This window comes from Sminthopsis crassicaudata, chromosome X, assembly GCF_048593235.1.
Source record: "Sminthopsis crassicaudata isolate SCR6 chromosome X, ASM4859323v1, whole genome shotgun sequence".
In the NCBI taxonomy this organism is placed as follows: domain Eukaryota; kingdom Metazoa; phylum Chordata; class Mammalia; order Dasyuromorphia; family Dasyuridae; genus Sminthopsis; species Sminthopsis crassicaudata.
The window spans coordinates 60,660,061-60,683,249 of record NC_133623.1 but is presented as its reverse complement, the minus strand read 5'-3'; the positions used below and the strand labels follow the sequence as shown (position 1 = coordinate 60,683,249).

Here is a 23,189-nt window from a genome sequence, read left to right as displayed (position 1 = left end):
CCACCAGACTTGAGGCGCAGGGACCCAAGCTGATGCGCATGCGCCTTCTTTGTGTGAGCTCGTGCTACTCAGACTCGAGCCTCTGTCACGTGCCAGGCTTCGATTCCCGACCTTGCCTTGTTCTGGGCCTTGTGTCTACAGCTTCTTACCTCATCCCTACCTGCTTACATTATTTTATCAATAGTTCTTTATGCTAATGAAATCACAAATCGAATCCAAAAATAAAGAAAATAAGAACTCCCTGTATGGAAAGTCCTTTTCTTTTAAAAACAATTTTTATTATTATTATTATTTTTTAGTATTTGTATTTAGACTCCATAGTTATTTCTCTGTATGTGTACAGCATTTTCCATCAGGAGTCTTTTGGAATTATCTTAGATCATTATATTTCTGAAAAGAGCTAAAGCTATCATAATTGATTATTACACAATATTTCTTTTTTGTGTTAAACATATTAAATGTATGTTAAATCCAAAATGTATAAACATATTTATAAATTTGCTACACAAGAAAAATCAGTTTAAAAAAAAAACAAAATAAATGAGTAAGAAAACAAAATGCAAACGAGCAACATCATAGAATGAGAATGTTATGTTGTGATCCAATTCAGTCCCCACTGTCCTCTATCTGGGTGGAGATGGCTCTCTTCATCACAAGATCATTGGAACTGGCCTCAATCATCTTGTTGTTGGAAAGAGTCACGTTCATTAGAATTGACTGTTGTATAATCTTGCTGTTACCTTGTACAATAATGTAGCTCTGCTCATTTCACTCAGCATCATTTCCTGTAAGTCTCTCCAGGCCTTTCTGAAATCATCCTGCTGGTCATTTCTTACAGAACAATAATATTCCATAATATTCATATACCCCAATTTACCCAACCATTCTCCAATTGATGGGCATCCCCTCAGTTTCCAGTTTCTGGCCACTACAAAAGGGGCTGCCACAAACATTCTGGCACATGCAGGTCTCTTTCCCTCCTTTAATATCTCTTTGGGATACAAGCCCAGTAGAGACACTGCTGGGTCAAAGTGATGGGAGTTGAGGTCCCTTTAAGAACTCCCCCCCCCCCTGCCATGGCTGAAGAAGCTAGGATCTTTTGATTCACAAATCCTGGTCAAAAAGCACCCTTTTGAATTCCAATGATATCCAGGCTTTCCCCAGCCCCCACCGGATCTGAGCTAACTTGGGTTTTCCCAGCCCCCACTGTTTAAACCCATTGAATTCTATTCAATGCTGACCCTGGCTAAAAACCCACCAGGAGCCTGGGACTCTATTCACTTTTAAGATCACCAAGAGCCCCCATTATAAAAGGGGCTACTTTGGAGTCCACTTTTTTGCAGAAGTCCTAAGCATGGCATCCTTATGTCAATCATGTCAAGAGTGTCTGCCCACCGGACCTATTCCATTGCCCTTTTATCTCTACCCTCAACTTTACTAACTAAACTTTACTTCTAAACCCCTACAATAAACATTTTTTATCAATCTAGGTTTTCAGGCCTGTAAATTTCTTTACAGGGGACTCTGAGCTGATCCAAAAGGGGTTCCCCCTTTCCTAACTCTCATCAAAAGGGGATGCACAGTTTGATAACTTTTTGAGCATAATTCCAAACTGCTCTCCAGAATGGTTGGATCCATTCACAGTTCCACCAACAATGCATCAGTGTCCCAGTTTCCCCACATCTGTCCAACATTGGTCATCTTTTCCTGTCATCTTAGCCAATCTGACAGGTATGTAGTGGTATTTCAGAGTTGTCTTAATTTGCATTTCTCTGACCAATCTCTAAATCTCTGATTTAGAGCACTCTCATATGATGCAAAATGGTTTTAATTTCTTCATCTGTAAGTTGTTCATATCCTTTGACCATTTATTAATTGGAGAATAACTTGAATTCTTATAAATTCGGGGGCTCCTTTTCCAATGCACATTTCCAGGGCACATTTGCAGTTTTAGAAAGCTACTTGGGAGCTCATGGAGGTCTCATCCAAGGTCAAACAGCCACAATGTGTCAGAAGGACTTGAATCCCACTTTTCCTAGGTTCCCTGTATTCTGATTCTTTACAATATTTACATTCCCCCCTTTGGACCACCATTGCGAAAAATGTTTTGTCTGGTTACTTGTTCTCTGGGACCAGGGGTCCCCAAATGCCCTTATCATCTTATAGACGGAGGAAACTGAGACTCAGAGAGTACCAAAGCTGTCAGGATGTCAGATTTGGAAAGGTCTTTAGAAACCCATTCTCCTTTGTTACAAAGAGGGAAACAAAATCCAGAAATAGGAAGAAATTTTCTCAACTTCACTAGCTCCAAATCCAATTAGTTATATCACCTCTAGATGACACTGCCTTGGTGAAACAAAGACACAAGGGCAAAACAACAGTACAATGCATGGATACAGGGGTTCTCATAAACCAATAGATTCTTTTATTAATTAAAAAATCTTTTATTTTTATGTCACTTGCCTTTTCCCATGAACCTTCTTCCCCTCCCCACCAGGAAAGCTATCCTTTATAACAAAGAGGAAAAAAAGCAGTTGAGTAAAACTAAGCCATACACAAATCAAGTTGGATTGTATGCAGCATTACTCATCCACAAGCCCTCACCTTTTTAAGGAATGAGTGGGAAAACTACAAGAGTCCTCCTTGGGCCAAGCAAGAGGGACATAAATAGAAGAATCACACAGTCCTTGTAGTCAAGGAGTTCCCTTTCTAAAGGGGAGAGGAAGGGGGGGTGCCTTTTTAAATTCCCAGGATTCTTGGGTTCCAGGTGCTGAAGGAGGCAGCTGGGACTGGAATGGGGAGGTTTTAGGGAGGGCACTGAGGTGGGGGAAGGGGCAGAGCTTTAGGTAGCAGTCCTGGCACCCAGGGGCATTTGGGGGAAGGGGGTCAGACCTCAGCATTCAAACCTATTTACATGAAGGGAAGGGAATACAATGGGAGTCTCCCAGACCATTCAGAAAGGAAAGTGGACCATTCTTCCTCTCCACCACAAACAAGACCCCTGAGGGAAGGAGAAAGGGAAGGCAGCCCTGTGTACTCTACAATTAGTAGGCACCTAATAAATACAATTCCAGAACAGCTGCCCACTACCACCGCAGCCACCCTCAGTGTAGTCCCTTTTCAATTTAACCTGCCTTATTCAAATCTTCTCCAACACTTTCTTAAGTTTGAGCTCAGTTAGAAAAGGAATTAGAAAACCACAAATGAACACTATCTTATCTTTTGTATTTTTCTTTCCTTTGTTAAATATTTCCCAATGACATTTTAATTCAGTTCAGACTGGGGCTGCAATTTTGGGCCCTTAATTAAAGATCCACTCTGATCCAGTCCCCAAATCAAACCTGCAGCAGCTCTCAATTGCCTACTAAACTCCAGACTCCTTATCCTAACATTCAAGCCTCTTTGTATCAGTCAGTCAACAAACATTTATTAAGCACCGAGTTAGTGCTGGGGAAACAAAGCCAAAAAGAAAGAAGCACAATAGCTGCTCTACAATTTCCTAAAGTCAAAAAGCAAGAATATTACTTAGACCAACTCCTTCCCAGGTTTGTGAGGAAAGCATGCTGTAGAAAAAGCATTTATGTAAATTTGAGCTTTAGTATTATTATGACTTCTTTTCTTTTCTTTTTTATTATGGCTCTTTACCAGATAGATGCAAGGGTAATTCTACAGCATTGACAATTGCCAAACCTTTTGTTCTAAATTTTCCCCTCCTTCCCCCTCCCCCCCAGATAGCAGGTTGACCAATACATGTTAAATATGTTAATTATTACTCTTAAAGGGAAACTCGATGGTACCTCTGAGTTCAAATCTGACCTCGGACACTTACTAGCTATGTGACCCTACACAAGTCACTTCATTTAGTTTCCTCATCTATAAAATAAGCTGGACAAGGAAGTGGCAAACCATTCCAGTATCTCTGCCAAGAAAAGCCCAAAGGAATCACAGAGTCAGGACTGAAAATTCCTGAACAGCCATTATGATGATGATAATTATAATCTATAAGGTCCCACAAAAATGACAGCTCCTTGATCATTATACACTTCAACAATGATACTGTATGAGGATGTATTCTGATGGAAGTGGATATCTTCAACATAGAGAAGAGCTAATTCAGTTCCAGTTGATCAATGATGGACAGAAACAACTACACCCAGAGAAGGAACACTGGGAAATGAGTGTAAACTGTTTGCATTTTGTTTTTCTTCCCAGGTTATTTTTATTTTCTGAATCCAATTCTTCTGGTGCAACAAGAAATTCGGTTATGCACATATATATTGTACCTAGGATATACTATAACATATTTAACATGTATGGGACTGCTTGCCATCTAGGGGAGGGGGTGGAGGGAAGGAGGGGAAAAACTCGGAACAGAAGGGAGTACAAGGGATAATGTTGTAAAAAATTACCCATGCATATGTACTATCAAAAAAAGTTATAATTATAAAATAAAAAAAAGAGGAAAAAAAAAGGAAAGGCCTCTAAATTAGAGCCACTCAAAGTACCAGTTGGAATGAAGTCTGTCCCAGAGAGAGCCTTTGGTCTCACACTTATTAGTTGTAAGTTTGGAAAACAATTTAATTTCAGTCTGTCTCAGTTTCCTCAACTATAAAATGGACATGATAGTAGCACTTACCTCTTAGGGTTGTTGTGAGGCTCAAATGAGACAATATTTGTAAAATTCTTAGCACAACACCTGGCACATTGTAGGTGCTTAATATATGCTTGTCCCCTCCCCTCCCATAAGAAATACCCAAGTGGAAGTGATGGACAAGCAGATTCTTTCCCAGAATTCACCCCTTTTGGTGATGTACAACTTGTTGTGAGAGCAAATTCTAGGGAGAAGAAAGAAGGGAGAAGAGAGGACTCCATCTTAAGCACTGACTTTTTGACTCCAGTTTTCCCGTTCCCTCCTCAGGGACTGACAGGCTGCTGATGCAAGACGGTGGCACTTGGAATCGAGGGATGCTCCCTTCAGGCCCCAGGGTGCTTCCTTCTCCACGAGGGGAGGGAGAGACAGAAAAGGAAGCAAAAGACTGATGATGTCCCCAGCTAAAGCCAGGCCTTCCATCTCATGACTGGGGTTTCCCCAGCTTCCTTGCATTATCTTGTGCAATTAGAAACAAAAACAGGACAGCTGACCCCCAATCCTTGTGTGATGCTATTAATGATAGCAGAAGGTAAAGCCTGGGGAAGAATGACTGATCATAGAGAAATGGGAGAGAGAAAAATCCCTGCTTCAGCACAGGAGGGGGAAGAGACGTAGGGAAGGACTGTAGTTCCCTTTGGATTTCTCGCCCCCCCACAAGGCAAGAGAGATGAACCATGCTTTTACCCGTAGGCAAGTGCAAGTTTCCATAAACAGCAGAGTCCCCTTAACCAGAGACTCAAAATGTAGAGCATTAGCATCCCCCTAGACATGAGAAAGGCCTAGAGGAAATGTGAGTGCATTCTAGAGTGAAGTGTCCCTGCACCCCATTAGAAGGAGGTGTTGGGCTTCTCTTCCACTTCCAGGTTCTGCTGCATGGAGACACTATTTATTACAGATGGGACTCCACCCCTGCTTGGACATGAGGGGCTTCCCATCCCATTGCCTGCCATTAGTAATTTGGGATAAGTGAATTCTTTCACTTTGAACCTGTGGCTGACCAGAGTGGGGATGTTAACAGCTCTCATTGTCACTAACCTCATCACCACTGGGAATGGAGGGGATACAAACCTCATCATGATTAGTGATTTTGTAGAAGAAAACGCCTACAAAAAATGAAAGCAGAGAAAGTAAAAAATAGTATCTTCAATCTGTATTCAGACTCCATCACTTTGGAGGCAGATATCATTTTTCATCATGCTTAGTTGTCTCTTTTGTAGAGGAAAATCTGCCTCTGTTGTGTTATGGAGGTTCTCCTCCCCACTTTGGGGAGATTTCAGGATGGTGGCTGGTGGGGAGCAAGGTACTATCTGTTACCTCCACCTCCAGATCCAAGACTTGGAATCTTTGAGGGTGGTTATTGCCCAAGGAAAATGGGAGCATGGAATTGGAATGTTTCCTCACTGATTTGGGGTCATCTAACAAAGAGCATGTGGAGGGTTTTAATTATAATTCCAGATGTTCTAGGAGCTGTTTGGGTCCCGAGGGCCACTTACTAAAGCTACAAATTTATTTTTTTATTTTATTTATTTATTTTAAAAATTAATTTTATAATTATAATTTTTTGACAGTACATATGCATGAGTAATTTTTTTTATAACATGATCCCTTGTATTCATTTTTTCCAAATTTTCCCCTCCCTCCCTCTATTCCCTCCCCTTGATGACAGGCAATCCCCTACATTTTACATGTGTTACAGTATAACCTAGATACAATATATGTGTGTAAATCCCATTTTCTTGTTGCACATTATTAGCTTCTGAAGGTAGAAGTAACCTGGGTAGATAGACAGTAGTGCTAACGATTTACATTCACTTCCCAGTGTTCCTTCTCTGGGTGTAAAATCTACAAATTTATAATTGAGGTGATTGAGGGTAAATGAAAAACAAAAGCAAGAAGCAATTCATATTACACAGATAGCTGTTTAATATGGATGTGGGTTTTCCCAGGAAGTTCTGCTGCTCACATGTCTGGCCAGCACTGGGAAAATGGCCTGAATAAGTCACTCTAGTGAGATTTTGAAGGGGGTGCTCCGGGTTTTTCCCTTTAGGATGCTACATTTGAATGTTAATTGATTCAATAGGCAAGGGTGAATACTTTTCTTTTTCTTCTTCCTCTTTTTTTTTTTAATAATTTGCTGAGGCATTTGGGGTTGAGTGACTTGTCCAGGGTCACCCAGCCAGGACGTATTATCTGAGGTCACATTTGAACCCAGATCCTTCTGACTTTAGGGCTGGTGCTCTATCCACTGCCCCTATAGCTCCATTCTTACTTAGGATTTTGTGATAGAAAAGTATTTACCCCTGGGGCAGCTAGTTGGTATAGTGGATAGAGCACCAGCCCTAAAGTCAGGAGGACCTGAGTTCAAATCTAGCCTCAGACATTTAACACTTCCTTTTTTTATAATTTAATTTTTATTTTATTTTATAATTATAACTTTTTTTTTTGACAGTACATATGCATGGGTAATTTTTTTTACAACATTATCCCTTGCACTTACTTCTGTTCAGATTTTTTCCCTTCCTCCCCCCAACCCCCTCCCCCAGATGGCAGGCAGTCTTATACATGTTAAATATATTACAGTATATTCTAGATACAATATATGTGTGTAGAACCGAATTTCTTGTTGCACAGGAAGAATTGGATTCAGAAGGTAAAAATAACAGTTTACACTCATTTCCCAGTGTTCCTTTTCTGGGTGTAGCTGGTTCTGTTCATCATTAATCAATTGGAATTGGATTAGCTCTTCTCTATGTTGAAGATATCCACTTCCATCAGCATACATCCTCGTACAGTATCATTGTTGAAGTGTACAGTGATCTTCTGGTTCTGCTCGTTTCGCTCAGCATCAGTTCCTGTAAGTCTCTCCAAGCCTCTCTGTATTTCTCCTGTTGGTCATTTCTTACAGAACAATAATATTCCATAACACATTTAACACTTCCTAACTTGTGACCCTGGACAAGTCACTTAACCCCAATTGCTTCAGCAAAAAAAGGAATGAAACTATGGGTGTGTGTGTATATATATACACATATATACACACATATACATACATGTATGTATATATATACATACATATACATATATATATCTATATATCTATATATCTTCTTTCAGGCAAGTGATTCATTTGCATTCTCCTGAGGCTAGCATCTGTCCATTCCTAATAAGAAAGATAGCACTTCACTAATTTCTATAAAATTCTTTTTTGATCACTTGTGTAGTTAATTGGACAGGAGGATGGGGGAGAGACAAAAGAAAAAGAAATTGATGTATGCTGAGAGATGCCTGGGAGGCAGTAAGGTAACATGGAGGACAATCAGGATGAACTCAAAGTCAGCCTCTGTTGCTTATCCTCTATGTTACTTGAATAAGTCATCGGCCCTTTCAGGGTCTCAGTTTCTTCCTCTATAAAGTGGGGAGATTGGCCTTATAATAACAATCATAGCAAGCATTCATAAAACACTTTACAAATAGCTTATCTGATCTTCACAATAACCCCTATGTTAGTTGCTATGATTATCCCCATTTTACTGCTGAGGAAATGACAGCTTGGAGGGAGTAAGTGACTTGTTGAGGGTCACACAGCTGGTAAGTGTCTAAGGTCAAATCTGAACTCAGGCCTTCTTGACTCCAGGTTGAATGGCTTTATCCAATGGGCTACCTGGCTGCCTAGATTACTCCTTCAGGGTACTACTCTCCAAAGTGAGGTGTGTGCAACCTAGGGGGTACACAGGATGATCCATTGAGAAGAGGGGAAAATAACTTCTAAATCTATGGATTTCTCATCTAAAATAATAAGAAAATCATTAAGCTTTATAGTTTCTTTTTCCCAAGGCAATTTTTCACATTTACTTACACAATTTTGAGTTTAAAATTTTCTCCCTCCCTTCCCGCTCCCTAAAACTGTAAGCAATTTGATATATGTTATCTGTATGCATGTTTGTCATGTATTGTGCAAGAAAAATCAGCTTTAGTCTGCCTCTTCTTTCACAACATAGCTAATATGGAAATATGTTTAAAAGGATTGCACACATTTAACCTATATAGATCGCTTGCAGTCTCGGGGAGGAGGAAGAAAGAAAAATTTGGAATACAGTCTTACAAAAATGAATGTTGAAAACTATTTTTATATGTGTTTGGTAAAATAAAATACTATTGAGGAAAAAAAGAATTAGACAAAAAGAAAAAACACAATAATAAAGAGAAAATAATATGCTTCTATCTTCATTCAGAGTCCACCAATTCTTCCTCTGGATGTGGATAACATTTCCAATGTTTCTATTCATTCTGCATTAGCTCATACATGCCTTCCCACATTTATCCGAAATGATCCCTTTATAATTTCCTACAGTATAATAGTATTGCATTACATTCATACACCATAATTTGTTCAGCCATTTTCCCAAGAGGTGGTGTTCACCTTTAGTTTCTAGTTCTCTACAACTACAAAAAGCTGTTACAAATATTTCTATACATAATGGATCTTTTCATCTTTCTTGGATTTTTGGGGGGAAGGTATGAAAGTAGTGAACAGTATTATTGAGTCAAATGGCACATTTAGTAATCTTTGAAAAATAGTTCCAAATGGCTTTCTGGAATTCACAAGGAACCCAGCTTGGGGTGCAACAATAAATTATGTCACCTCAGGGGAAACTTTGTCTTTGACACATTCAGGGCCTCTTGAATACACTGGGTCTAGTGTTTCTAGAAAATATGGAACTCAAAAAGACAAATTTAGGGGATCTCTTAATAGCCCTTAACATCATCAGCTGGGGAACAGAAAAACAAATTCTAATATATTAATGTAGTGTATAAAATGTACACTTTCTTTTGATTAGATACTGATGATACATTCAGAATTGAGATTACATCATTTGGACTTCCACTTCTGAAATTTCCTTAACCGCAAACAAGATATGTAATTCTAGTCACAAGACAAAGGTTCTCAGATGATGGCAGTTGCTCTCAGACTGGTGGGAGTTTAATACTTTTTTAATCATATATTATTTTATTTTTTATTAATGAAAGTTTTTTATTTACAAAACATATGCATAGGTAATTTTTTTAGCCTTGACCCTTGCATAGCTTTGTGTTTCCAATTTTCTCCTTCTTCACCCCATTCCCTCTCTTAGATGGCAGGTAGTCTAATACATGTTAAATGTTAAATCCAAATATATAAAATATAAAATACAATGTAACATAATTATATTAATATAATAGTTTAAATTGCTGATATTTGCCCACTCAGATTAATTAAGTTTCTCTGGAAAGTGGATACTGAGTAAGGTTACAAAGATAAGTAAGAGCTTGACTTTTAGGTAAGTTTCTCTGAGATGTATTTGGTGGGTGAAGTTTACAAGGGGATGGAACTTCAAAAGGGAACATGAAATCTAGCTCGTCTTAGCAAAATAGAATTAAAGTCAAATTTCAATTAAAAAATTGATACTGAAGTTACAATCCATCTCTTTGATTCTTGGGAGGCTATAGCTCCCATGAGTCACCTAGCCTGATCAAAGTTACAAATCAAGGCTACCATCCCATAATGTTTAGTAAAGCAATTAGTACAGAAACAAAAATGGTGTGGCCTAGTATCTCTGTTGAAGTGACATGTTTCTAGCTGTTTGTTCTAATGCTATAACTCCAATATATGGGAACAGAGGCCAAAGGAAATTTGTCCTACATATTCTTCTTCTTTTTTTTGTTGCTTGATTATACATTCTTTTTTTTTTTGTTGCTTGATTATACATTCTTTTTTTTTTTGTTGCTTGATTATACATTCTTTTTTTTTCCTCTCATTTTTTTTTGATTATACCTTTTTATTTACCAGATATATGCATGGGTATTTTTCAGCATTGACAATTCCAAAACCTTTTGTTCCAACTTTCCCCCCTCCTTACCCCCACCCTTTCCCCCAGATGGCAGGTAAACCAATACATGTTAAATATTTTAAAATATAAGTTAAATAAAATATATATATACATGTCTAAACAGTTATTTTGCTGTTAAAAAAGAATCAGATTTTGAAGTCGTGTACAATTAGCCCACAGATTCTTCTTTAATGGGATTAATTTGAGAGTGGATGCCCCCCCCCGCCCCAAACCATGAGGTTTACTCTTACAATAATTCATTCTGTCTCTTTCATGGTAACCCATTCCCAATGTTCATTTTATCAGGACATCAAGTCTCAGGGTTCAGATATCTCATGCAGTTTCTGAAAACCTCCTTCTGAGCATTTTGAAATGGGTCTGTTCTCAGAACAGCTATGAAGGGAGGAACTTCTAGAAGATCTGCTTCTCTGACTCCTTTTACTTACAGAGATTCTTAGGTGGTTTTGCTGTAATTTTTTATAAAAGTGACTTCAGTACAATTTAGTATATCCTCCTACGCTTGACTTTCTCATAACCAACTCAAGCATCAAGAATCCATAATTCCCCCAAAGTTCACAGAATTTGTTTTCACATCTCACTTGCTGCTACCTAAACCTTGTACCTGATATGGATACTGTCATCAACAGGCTAAAGGGAGAATCCTAAAAAGAAATTCATGAAGGCTTGACTTTTAAGATAAATCCTTCTGGTAAATAATATTGGTAAATTTTTGGTAAATAATATTTACCAAAATATATGTGTAAGCTATGGTGCTCAAAAGGAAAACTTTCAGTTTTAAATTAAGCTTTAAAAATAAATATTCTACTCTGTTCAATTTTGAAAGAAAAGAAAAATATATGTCTTTTTCATATTTTTATCTTACACCTCCCTTTGGGAAGATACTATCACTAGATCAGCTTGAAAACCATTTTCCTACATGAACCCACAATTTTAAGGGAGTGACAAGTTCAAAAGTTCTTTTTATTTAGCTGGCTAGGGAATGCTATTCTCTACTGTTATCTTAGTGTTTTTAATATGAACCACCAGTAACTCCGATGTATTACTAGACACCTTCTCTGACAGAGAAACTCGCTATAAAGGAAAATAAGGAGGGGCACAGTCACAGCAGGGAGATAATACTACCCTACTACTGAAGTTCTCTTTGATTTCAGGCATGAGTAACTTGACATTCAATAAAGTGGGAAAGCCAAAAATTATTCACAGAGTACGGAAGACAGGTTTATGTTTGAAATATTTCAAATTCTTGTTTAAGAAACTGAGTCAAGAGGATTCTTTTTTTTTTAACTGAAGTTTTTAATTTTCAAAACATATGCATGGATAATTTTTCAACATTAATCCTTGCAAAAGCTTGTGTTCCAATCCCCCCCCTTACCCTCACCTCCTCTCCCTTAGATGGCATGTAATATGTTAAACAGGGTAAAAATATATGTTAAATCCAAAATAGGCATATGTATTTATACAATTATCTTGCTGCATGACAAAAATCAGACCAAAAAGGAAAAATAGTGAGAAAGAAAACAAAAGGCAAGGAACAACAACAAAAAGAGTTCTGCACTTAGTTCCCACAGTCCTCTTGGAACTGGCCTCATTCATTTCATTGTTGAGAAGAGCCACGTCCATCAGAATTGTTCATCACCTAATCTTCTTGTTGTCAGGTACAATGATCTGGTTCTGCTCATTTCCCTCAGCATCAGTTCCTGTAAGGTAAGCAGAGCTGACCATCTGTGCAGGCAAGGGCAACCTGAAGAGATGAATTTAACACAATTTTACACAGCATTATTTCCAGTCAAATACAAGCAATCTCAGAAACATGATAGGGAAACAATAAGGGCAAGGCACAAATCCTAACAAGTTTAGATGATAATAGTGTAGATAAAAGTACTTCCAAATCATGCTTCATAGAAAACCATTCATCCTTTCACAAGTGCCTTTTAAGCTTCCAATCCTTATAATCTAGAAAGGCATTAGTGCAAAATACACTCCATTAAAGACCCAGTAAAAAGGTAACATATATGGGACAACTCTAGGAGGAGGTGGATGACCTTTTAGAGTGGGAAACAGATAACAAGGAAGGGAATAAGTGCTGACCAATTATCCTAATAGGAAGATAGAGCTCCTGGTAAATAAAATCACCTAAGGCAAATGAATCTCACATTAAAATGATGGGAAATACATATAGGACTTTACCCGTTTAAATTCCCTACTGTTGCATCAGCTCAAAATGTGCTGGGCTAAATATTATTAGCCACTGTTGTCGTTTGTTACTCTGACATTGTAAGTGGGAGGCTGGCAGGGAATCATGATTTCGGGGGCAGGCAGAAGGCTCTAAGGAGTCTGGTCTCACTCTGCTAGGGTGGGAGCCCCACTACCTTAACCAGCAGTCCTAGAGGTTAAAACCCAGGGAATAGAAAAGAGATCTCATTCCGTAGTTCCCAATATGTACAAATTGATATATGATATGGGTAATATATCTGTATATATATATATATATATATAATATATGCATATACATATAATATATATATATGTATATGTATATATATATATATATATATATATATATATAATATATACAATTGCATCCAAGGCCATTAATAGACAAGTCTTGATCAACATATACATTAAGGGCTATGATGAATGAAAATCTGGAGAGATGGAGTTTCTAGGTAATTAAGAATCAATGTATTTTTTTTTTTTTTTGAGGCTGGGGTTAAGTGACTTGCCCAGGGTCACACAGCCAGGAAGTGTTAAGTGTCTGAGACTAGATTTGAACTCGAGTCCTCCTGAATTCAGGGCTGGTGCTCTATCCACTGCGCCCCCTAGCTGCCCCTTTGAATCAATCTATTAATTAGGCCAGCTAATAATGAATAAACTGATGGTCACTGGTCTCTCTCCTTAACCAAAGATCCAACCATGGAGATCCCTGAATGCTTAAGGGCCTGCCTTTGACAGGTAAAAATCAACCCTTATTGGAGAACAATCAATGAGGGGTGGATTTTCAAATAAGGAAGTAGGCTAAAAGTCTCCAGCTCATATTGTGGTTTGATCATGAGACTCAGCTGCCTTCAGCAGTGTGGTCAAAGGGATAGTCAAAGTCTGTTCAGAGTCCTCTGTTCTCCTTCCTAAGCTGGGTCCCCCTGGCCTGTAATAGAGAGGTACAATGACAAGGGCCCATTGCCTTAGGGCTAGAATGTACCTAGATTAGATTTATACTATAAAACAATGTAAGCAAAAGTAAGATCCCCTAGTTGGGTGAGATCAGACCAAGAAGGAGGAGCATGTACCCCAAGCATTAGGCAATATCAACAACAACCTTGTCTTTCAGAGACTACAAAGGGCTGGTATTTTTTTCCTGGGCAACTGGGGTTAAGTGACTTGTCTTGGGTCACATAGCCAAGAAGGGTAGATGTGAACTCAGGTTCTCCTGACTTCAGGGCTGGTGCTCTATCCACTACACCAACTAGCTGCTCCCAAGGGCTGGTATTTGAATGAAGAAATGGAAATGAATAACCTTAATCCCAATTTAAGGTTCCTATTTTAAGAATCTAATTGGTTCTTAACAGAAAATAATTATTTCTCTCAGGAAAAAAAATTATTTTCACAGTTTTAAAATATGTTGCCATGGTGTCAAATATTGGAAAATTAAGCTCAACAACAATAATCTATATTTAATATTTCCTAGGGCTAGCTTTATGTTGATAAACAATCTTTTATGTTGAGGATTAATTTTCAAGTATTTCTCCTTTATGCAATACAGATTCCCCAAATCTAGCCACCTCTTCTCTCACAATCCTTAACAATATGACTTTCTTTCAGACAGTAGAAACACCTTGTCAGGGCCCTAGGCTTAAATTTTTCTTTTTCCTTCTCTTTTCCCTCTTAGACACAGTTTAACTCATTAATTACTTTCTTAGAACACTGGGCAATTCCTTTTAAAAAGTGCTTCCTGATTTCTGGTTGAGACTGGCTGACAAAACTAAATAAAAAATTCAATCATTACATGGTTCACTTGAAGTTAGACCTGCTTAATGTTTAGCATCTTTGCACAATCTATTAAAAAAAAACAACCAGATAGGATTTTCTTCTGGAAATCAAAAGATACAGGGACAGCTAGGTGGTTCAGTGGATAGAGCACCAGCCCTGAGGTTAGGAGGACCTGAGTTCAAATTTGACCTCAGACACAACACTTCCTGGCTGTGTGATCAGTCATTTAACCCCAATTGCTTCAGCAAAAAAAAAAATACTTCAATTTCTATGAAATTGCCATAATCTACGAAATTTAATTTCAGATCCTAATTTAAAATGGATTTATAATTTCTAATATTTAAATTCAATTTGACCTACTTAACTTTTTAACTTAATTTTGAGGTTCTGAAAAGTAAGGATTAAGTTTCACTGACCCTCAAGTTTCTTTTTGATTTAAACAAAGTTCTCTACTTTCAAGGTCAAGGGCAAAGCTCAAATCATAAACTGTCTTTGAACTCTTCCTGATGCTAATTTGTAACAGTCTGACACTTTAAAATCTAGGCTAAAAAACCCTCCCTCCCTAGAACAATTCAAGAGGTTATCAGGGCAGTACATAATCTTTTTCTTTCTCCTAAAACAAAATCAACAGTTCTGAAGTACCACAAAAGTGTAAGATCCATAAACACACTCAATTCATTACCAGTTTAAGTCTGATTATGTCCTATGCTCCCGCTTATCATACGCGTGGAATGGGCAGATGGAAACAAATTGTTCTGTTGGCTGGAAAGGAAGCCGGAGCAAATGCTCACGAGCTTGGTCAGCAGTGGAAGACGCCAAGGTCACTCACGGCATCCCAGGCCATTGCCAAATGTCTTGCCTTTTGTCTTGCTGCTGGACTTTGATGACTCTGGAAGAGAGAGACTGGTGACTTTGTGCAGCTCTGTCCCATTTTATTTTATTTTTCTAGTTTTTTTTTTAATTAAAGCCTTTTATTTTTCAAAACATATGCATAGACATAAAAAAAATCTTGTGTTCCATTTTCCCCCCTTCTTCCCACGCTCTTTCCTAGATAGCAAATAATCCAATATATGTTAAACATGGTAGAAATACATGTTAAATCCAATATATGCATACAGATTTATACAATTATCGGGTCACAGAAGAAAAAAAAAGAAGCAAAATAAAATTCTTCCCCACTTTAAATCCAATCTACTGATACGTCAATGACTATCATTTGTCGTCTTCAAAAATGAAGGGCAAACAGCAATGCTTTAATGCTGACTTTTCATGATCCTAAGAAAAGTTAGCTTGCTCTATCCCAGCACAGAAACACAAAGAGATAGAGACACAGAAGCACCATAAACATGCACAAGGCTGCTAGCTTCTTGGGAAAGGTCCCATGAGGCCATGAATATAAGGATTCCTCACTGGTGTTAGTTTGGGGCTTCAGGAGAAGTCACTGCTTGTCCTTTATGAAGTTGACATCTCCTTGTCAGGTAAGGTGCTTCTTCAGCTTGGAGAAGTTAAAATTGGTTTTTTCAGTTCAATGTCTAGTTAAGATATTTGAGTAGCTAATAGAAAATGGTTTCTGAGGGGCAGCTAGGTGGCCCGTGGATAGAGCAGCAGCCCTGAAGTCAGGAGGACCTAAGACACTTAACATTTCCTGGCTGTGTGACCCTGGGAAAGTCACAACCCCAATTGCCTCAGCAAAAAAAAATTTTCTGAGAATGGCCTTTGAAGGTTTTCAGGAGTTTTCCCCCCATGGGCCATGTGCCTCTAGGCTGAGTCCATAGAGCTAATAAAGATTCAGAAGTCCCCTAACAAATGCCTCTCTCACAGTTCCCAGCATAGTACCAGAACAGGGAGTTACTTGATGCTGAGGCTGGTTACCCACACAGGTGCTTTGGAAAGAGTGAATCCTGGCAGGGGTGAGTGTGTGTGGGAGGCCGGCAGGGGACACATGGCTCTGTTGACCCTTGCCTTCCAAGAATGGGTTCCCAGTCATATTTCCCCAGCAGAAGTTTGGCTGTCAAATAGGTTGTCTTTTCTCTGAGGACCTAGTTGCTGAGCTAACAGAGGACAATTTAGGATAAAACCTGGAGACCACTTTTCTCTTCACAAAATTTAAATATAATAAAGTGGGAATCACAAAACAGATAACCAGACATTACATGCCATTGAGGAAACTTCAAACACAGACACACTCAACACCCTTTTCAGGCCAGTTTTGGCACTTAAAACTAGATTATAATTTTATATATACATATATAATTTGCTGATTTTACTATATATGCCTTGGTAATCCCTTCTTTCTCATCCCTTTCTTTTCTTTTTCTTTCTTTCTTTTTTTGGTTGAGGCAATTGGTGTTAAGTGACTTGCCCAGAGTCACACAACTAGGAAGCGTTCAGTGTCTGAGGTCAAATTTGAACTCAGGTCCTCCTGACTCCAGGGCAGATGCTCTATCCACTGTGCCACCTAGCTGCCCTTCATCTCTTTCTTAAATGTGAAGTATGTATCCCTCCCAGGTTTAAAGCCAAGATTATCCCATGAAACAAGAAGAATTCTTCAGACTACGAATGGCTCCCCCTTGGCCTGAGCTAGGGCTCCCCTTAGAGAAAATAAATTTTCTAAGGTTTATGACTTCCTGAAAGCTTATTGATTCTTCGCATCATAAGCTGAGAGCCCCTCTTGAAGAAGGAAAAAAAAATCAAGGATTTAAATTCCTTAGGGGAATTTCCCACGCTTTATATCGCCAATTATTGCCAACCAGTCACACTATAACACAGACAAGACACCAAGACAAACACAGCTGCAGCTTACCTTGGCTTGGAAACATTGGGCCCAGGGAGGGGAGGTCTCTGGTGCAATCCTCTTCAGAGAAATCTCTACAGTGAAAATGTCAGCTGAATCCTCCCAGGGGCCCTCCCTAAGCGGTTCCTCTGGGGCCCAGCCCCCAGCCTCAAATGGTCATCACACTCTTATAGTAGAAACTAAGGTGAACTAAGAAACAAAGTTCTGAGTATGAGCAATTTATTAGGTTTTTATCTGTCTGTCTATCTATCTATCTATTCATTTATTCATTCATTCATTCATTCATTCATTCATTTATTTATTTATTTGTTGCGGGTGGTCAATTGTTTTTTAGTCACATCCAACAATCTGTGACCTCATTTGGACTTTTCTTGGCAAAGATACTGGTGGCTTGTCTTTTCCTTCTCCAGTTCATTTTACAGATGAGGAACTTGTCCAGGGTCATACAGCTAATAAAATGTCTGAGGCTGGATTTGAACTAGGCAGATGAATCTTTCTGATTCCAAGCCTAGAGCTCTAGCCACTGGGCCACATAATTGCCTATTAGGCTAGCAGTAACCAATATAAATTGGGTCATTGGTCTATCTCTATGATCAAAAATATTGGCTGGGGGCAGTTTGGTGGCGCAGTGGATAGAGCACCAGCCTTGAAGTGAGGAGGACCTGAGTTCAAATTTGATCTCCGACATTTAACACTTCCTAGTTGTAATCCCAATTACCTCAGGGAGGAAAAAAAAAAAAAAAGAAAAAAAAATATATATATTAGCTGACGGACTTTTATAACAATGAGCAAGCTGATAGTATAAAAATCTCAAAGGAGACATGAAGTGTCTTCACTATATCAGAAGATGATATCGTAAGAATTGAAATCATATCATTTGCACCTCACCTCCCCTTCTGAAATCTCTGACCACAGCCCAGGTAATGTGATCTGCATCCCAAGACAAAGGTTCTCAGGTGATGGGAGTAGTCTTCAGAATAATGAGAATGGCTACATCCAATAATTGATATTTGATCAGTTAGATTAATCAAATTTCTCTGGAAAGTGGGTACTAGGTAGGGTTCCAAAAAAAAAAAAAGCTTGACCTTTAGAGAAGATTCTCTGGGATGTGTGAAGTTTACAAGGGGATGGAACTTCAAAAGGGAATATTAAATCCAGTTTGATAAAAGACAGAAAAAATAGAATTAATATCAATTTTCAATTGTAGATGGGAATATTTGTGTGAACTTAATGAGGTCCTGGGTAGCCAGGTGGGCATTAGCCAAGAAAGCCTGAATCACTGTAAACAATCTAGCAGCCAAGTCAAGCTGAGTCAAGCTGGAAAGCGCAAGGATAGGATCACCTCATCCTTAAATGAGCCTTTTGTTCAAGTAGACCTGGACACCAGGTGGAGGTCTTTGGTAACCTCCCCCCAACATCGGAAAGTCAAGTTACGATATCAATCCTCACCGCCCTTAGAGTTTCCTCATAAAAAAATCTGCTCATACTGTAGATCCTTGCTAACTCCTTTTTAGAGCTACCCACCCTCATGGCGTCTTTCTCCTTATTATAGCTAACTCTTTTGGGGGGCTAGCTAACTTCTCTTGTAATTTAGTCTGCTCTTGGCAGAGTAATAAAACCTTTGCCCCTTGATTTGGAGGTCTATGCTTACAAATTCTTTTGAGATACCTTTCAACACCAGCCCATAACTCCAATATCCTTTAAAAAAATGTTTTGTGGGTATTTTTATTTTTTCCCAATATATTTTTGATGTAATATGATTTTGTGGTCCCTTGATTTTTAGGGGGGCTTCTGTTCTGGTAATAAGTCAGTGATTTGAGATTTTCTGCCTCAGGAAACTCCCACACCCAATCTGCCTGAGACCATTCCTCAATTCATTACTGACCGGTAATAATCTGGTCAATCGAGAACCACTCCTTCCTACCTATGAGGCATAGAATTAATATATGAGTGAAAGCTGGATAAATACATCTCCTTTGCTTCAGTTTCTCTGCTGAATTCTCTTACAATTCAGTCCACTTTGTAATGGCGTTACTATTGCAATAAAGCTTTGCTCCTTGACTAGGAGATGGGTCCAAGTCTGCAAACCGGTCTGGGGCCTCAAACTTTTGGGGTCCCCTTTCCTAACCTCAACACTTGTGGAGACTAACATTCTGAAACTCCAACAAACTGCTACAGAATAAAGTGAATAAAACCAGGAGAATTTATGCTGTAAGAATAACAATGTATAAATGAACAACTTTCAAAGTCTCTGAAATGATAAGATATATTCCAGGGGACTGATGATGAACCATATTAACTACCTCCTGCTTGAGAGGTAATGGATTCAGGAGTATAGAATGAGACACTTTTTGTACCTGACTATATAAATTTGTTGAAAAGGGTTTTTTCTTTATTTTTTCCCCCCTCCAAGGTCGGGGGGAGTTGAAGAGAAAAAAAAATTAATTGCAATTTTGATTTTGGTTTAGGGGATAGAGCACTGGTTCTGGAGTCAGGAGAATCTGAGTTCAAATCCTACCTGTAAGAAACAAAATACCTTACCAAGCACTCCAATAACTCGCTGATGAATCCAAAAAAAGATTTTATTTTAAGTTCTTGCAAAAGCTATCATCTAAATCAACAGGCATGCCTTTGAAGCACAAAAGCACAGCCTTTTATTCCCCAACCCAAAATGCAAGTCCCTCTCCTGTTGCCCTCATTGATTATTATAGAGATTAGTCTATCCAAAATGCAGAATTTCTCCCATGTGATTACCCTGTGATCACACACCCTGATTCCTCACCCCTGATTCCATCTTCCCTCTACTTGTGAGTCTGAGTCTCCTTATTCTACTTCAGCCTAACCTTTCGATTCCATTTCTTAGCTTTCAATTTAATTTTTTCCCCCTGATCTGTTTCACTTCTCTGCATTTCTCTAATTTAAGTTTTGTAACCCTAGAAACTAAACCCTCATCCAATTCTCACAAGCCTCAGACACTCAACTCTTACTAACTGTGTGACCCTGGGAATTGACTGCTCTTCTTATAAATTGGAATCAGTTCCTTATATAATTTGGAAATGGGATTTGTATCAGAGAAACTTGTTGCAAAGATAATTCCCCCCTTCCTTTTCTAATTTTAGCTGCATTAATGTTTGTTTTAATTTTATTTTCTGATCTTCTCAATTCCTTTTTAGGCGGGGTCATTAACTCTTCCCCTTTATATAGTGAATTTTTTTGTAAGGTGACCTTTTATATCTAAATGACAGATTCATTTGAAATCGAACTTGCTATCTAGTGTGATCTTTTAATCTAAATCTAATTTCTGTTACACAAGTGAGAGCCATTTTTCCAGCGGAACTGCCAAGCATTCAAACTCCACTCCAGAGAGCACATTTCCCAAAAGTTGTCCACACTAAGTGCCAACACATAGGTTTGCCTAAAAGATGATTTTTACAGGGAATTCACATAAGCCAAGTGCTCCCATGAAGGTCAGAAGAAGTGATAGAAGAACATTCTCAAGATTTCTCTGAATTACTTTGGAATCCATTGAGAGACAATGGCACAAGACCACCCAGCATGGTGTGGCCACATCAAGGAAGTCACTATGCTCTCTGAACAAAGTGGAATTGCAGTTGCTCAAAATAAACACAAGATGCCCAGATTTAAAGCCATCCCCACTCCAAATGGTCATTGGGCCCATTTGTGCTACCACTGTGGTAGTCTTCAGGGCTTGTTGGTCTCATCAGCCACAAGACACACTGTACCTTCACAACATAGTAATGTCATTTTGGTCTTTTTTGAGAATGAAGAACAACCAAATTCGACCCGATTTCCAGTTTTTCTAGCAGTTTTTGTCAAATATCAAGCTCTGAAGACTACCACAGTGGTAGCACACATGGGCCCAATGAACATTTATTTACTAGCTACCATGGCCCTTAGCTTTGGATACTATGGACCGGACAAACTTTTCTAAATGATAGGGGTTGAGGTCCCTTTAATATTCCTTTCTGATTTCCCACCCCCCATGGCTGAATATCCGGGCCCAGCCTCCACTGGATCTGAGCTGGCTTGGGTTTTCTCAGCCTCCACAAACAGTTTTGTCCTTATTTGAAAAGCCTGCCAAGAACTTGGGGTACCGCCCACCATCTCCTTTTAGGTATAAAAGAGCCGAGCTGGAGCTCTCTCTTTGCAGGAGCACTCTCCCCCAACACGTGGTATCCTTCCAGCCATGTAAGGGTTCCTGCCTGGGGGGGGGGGGCACCTCTGGCCTTGGTGTCTTTCTAACTGAACTTTACTTGCAAATTTCTACAATAAACCTTTTATTTATCAATCTAGGTTTTCAGGCTTGTAAATTCATTTACAGGGGACACTGCGCCTTATGGGATTATCTACGCACCGAGAAATGGGGTTCCCCCTTTCCTTTCATCATAATGAGTGTCAAATTGGTGCCCACTGTTAAAACCCTAAAAATGCAAAATCTTTAGTTTTAAAAAAACTGATAGAAGGGAAAATGGAAATTTACTAGTCTTTTTTCAGTCAGTGAGTTTCTATTAAACATTATGGTACTTAAAGGAAAGCGACGTGGTGCTTTAGTGGATGGAATTCCCGGCCTGGAGAAAGGAAAACTCAGCTTCTTGAGTTCAAACCTGGTCTCAGATACTTCCTAGCTGTATCACCTTGGCCGTGTCACTTACCCTGTGTGCCTCAGTTTCCTCAACCTGTAAAATGAACTGGAGAAGGAACCGGCAAACCAACTGGCAAAGCACACCAATATCTTTGCCGAGAAAATTCCAAATGGCGTCCTGAAGAATGGACTCGACTGCAAGGGACTGAACAACAACAATGGCATTTAATCCTTGGTATTGTGCCAAGAGCTGAGGCTACCAAGAAAAACAAAAGTTCTTGCTCTCAAGGAGCTCACGGTCTAATGGAGATGACACCCATTTTAAATCATGTCAATTGAATTTCGAGGATTTTTAGAGATAATAAAGCAATCATGGTGACGTCACTAAGACGCCCAGCGATCTCGTTAATAACAATCAGAGATGATCTAGAGTTTTTCCATCCCCGCCATTTATTTCTGGTGTTTATGAAAACACTTTGGAATAGAATCCTCTGGGGCTATGTTTTATAATGCACAAATTTATTTCTAAGTAGACAAATAAGATACTTCTTATTTAAAAGTAAAATAAAAGGAACTTTTTAAAAGACAAAAGTAATAGTTTGGGCACGCGTGGCTTTGTTTTTAATGACAGCACAGCACCAGTCACAAAGTTGAACTAGGACTGAGTTGCTCCCAGAGCTCCCGCTAAGCTCCGGGGAGACCCCGTGGCTTTCCAGCAGCGCTTCCCGCCCGTTGGGAAGGAGGCGAAAGTAACAGAAGGCGTCCCCTCCCCCCTCCCCGCCCGTTCGGAAAGCGCCGGAGAGGGAAGCGAACGTTTCCCTCCCTTTCCGAAGGAGGGAAAAGGAGCCGAAGCTCCCCGCTCTGTCGCCCCGCCCAGTGTTAGGAAAGAGGGAATGGTCCCTCCTGTTGGGCGGGGGCTGCCTCCCCTCTTCCCGGCTCCCCCTCCCTTCCGAGAGTAGCCGAAGGGAGCCGAGCGCCCCGACTCCGTCCCGGAAGGGGCCGCCGGGAGCCCCCTCCTCTCTCCGCCCCGGAAGGAGCCCCTAAGAGTGTGGCGCCCTCCTTGCCGAAGCCACCCCCTCCCCAACCCCCCCTTTCACCTGAGGAGCCCCGGACCACAAGCACCCCAAGTGGGTCAGGAAGGCCGGGCCGGCGGGAAGCGCTTCCGGAAGGAGAGGCGGCAGCGGCCGAGCTCCCGCGGAGGGAGGCAGCGATTGGCTCCTGGGGCCTCAGCCGCGTGAGGAGGCGCTGGGCCCCCGGCACCCGCGCATA

At 39.6% G+C, this 23,189-nt stretch overlaps 1 long non-coding RNA gene across 2 annotated transcripts; it reads right to left on the bottom strand.

The window, feature by feature from the left end:
- Positions 1-11,811: 11,811 nt before the first annotated feature.
- LOC141548845 (uncharacterized) lies at positions 11,812-23,158 on the bottom strand. Of its 2 annotated transcripts, XR_012484126.1 has the most exons (5): positions 23,018-23,080; positions 21,991-22,125; positions 17,327-17,506; positions 15,206-15,412; positions 11,812-12,280 (listed from the first exon to the last, which is right to left on the bottom strand). It is a non-coding gene; the product is annotated as an uncharacterized LOC141548845 (long non-coding RNA). The 2 variants fall into 2 exon arrangements; XR_012484125.1 differs by lacking the exon at positions 21,991-22,125 and having other exon boundaries at positions 23,018-23,158.
- Positions 23,159-23,189: the final 31 nt, after the last annotated feature.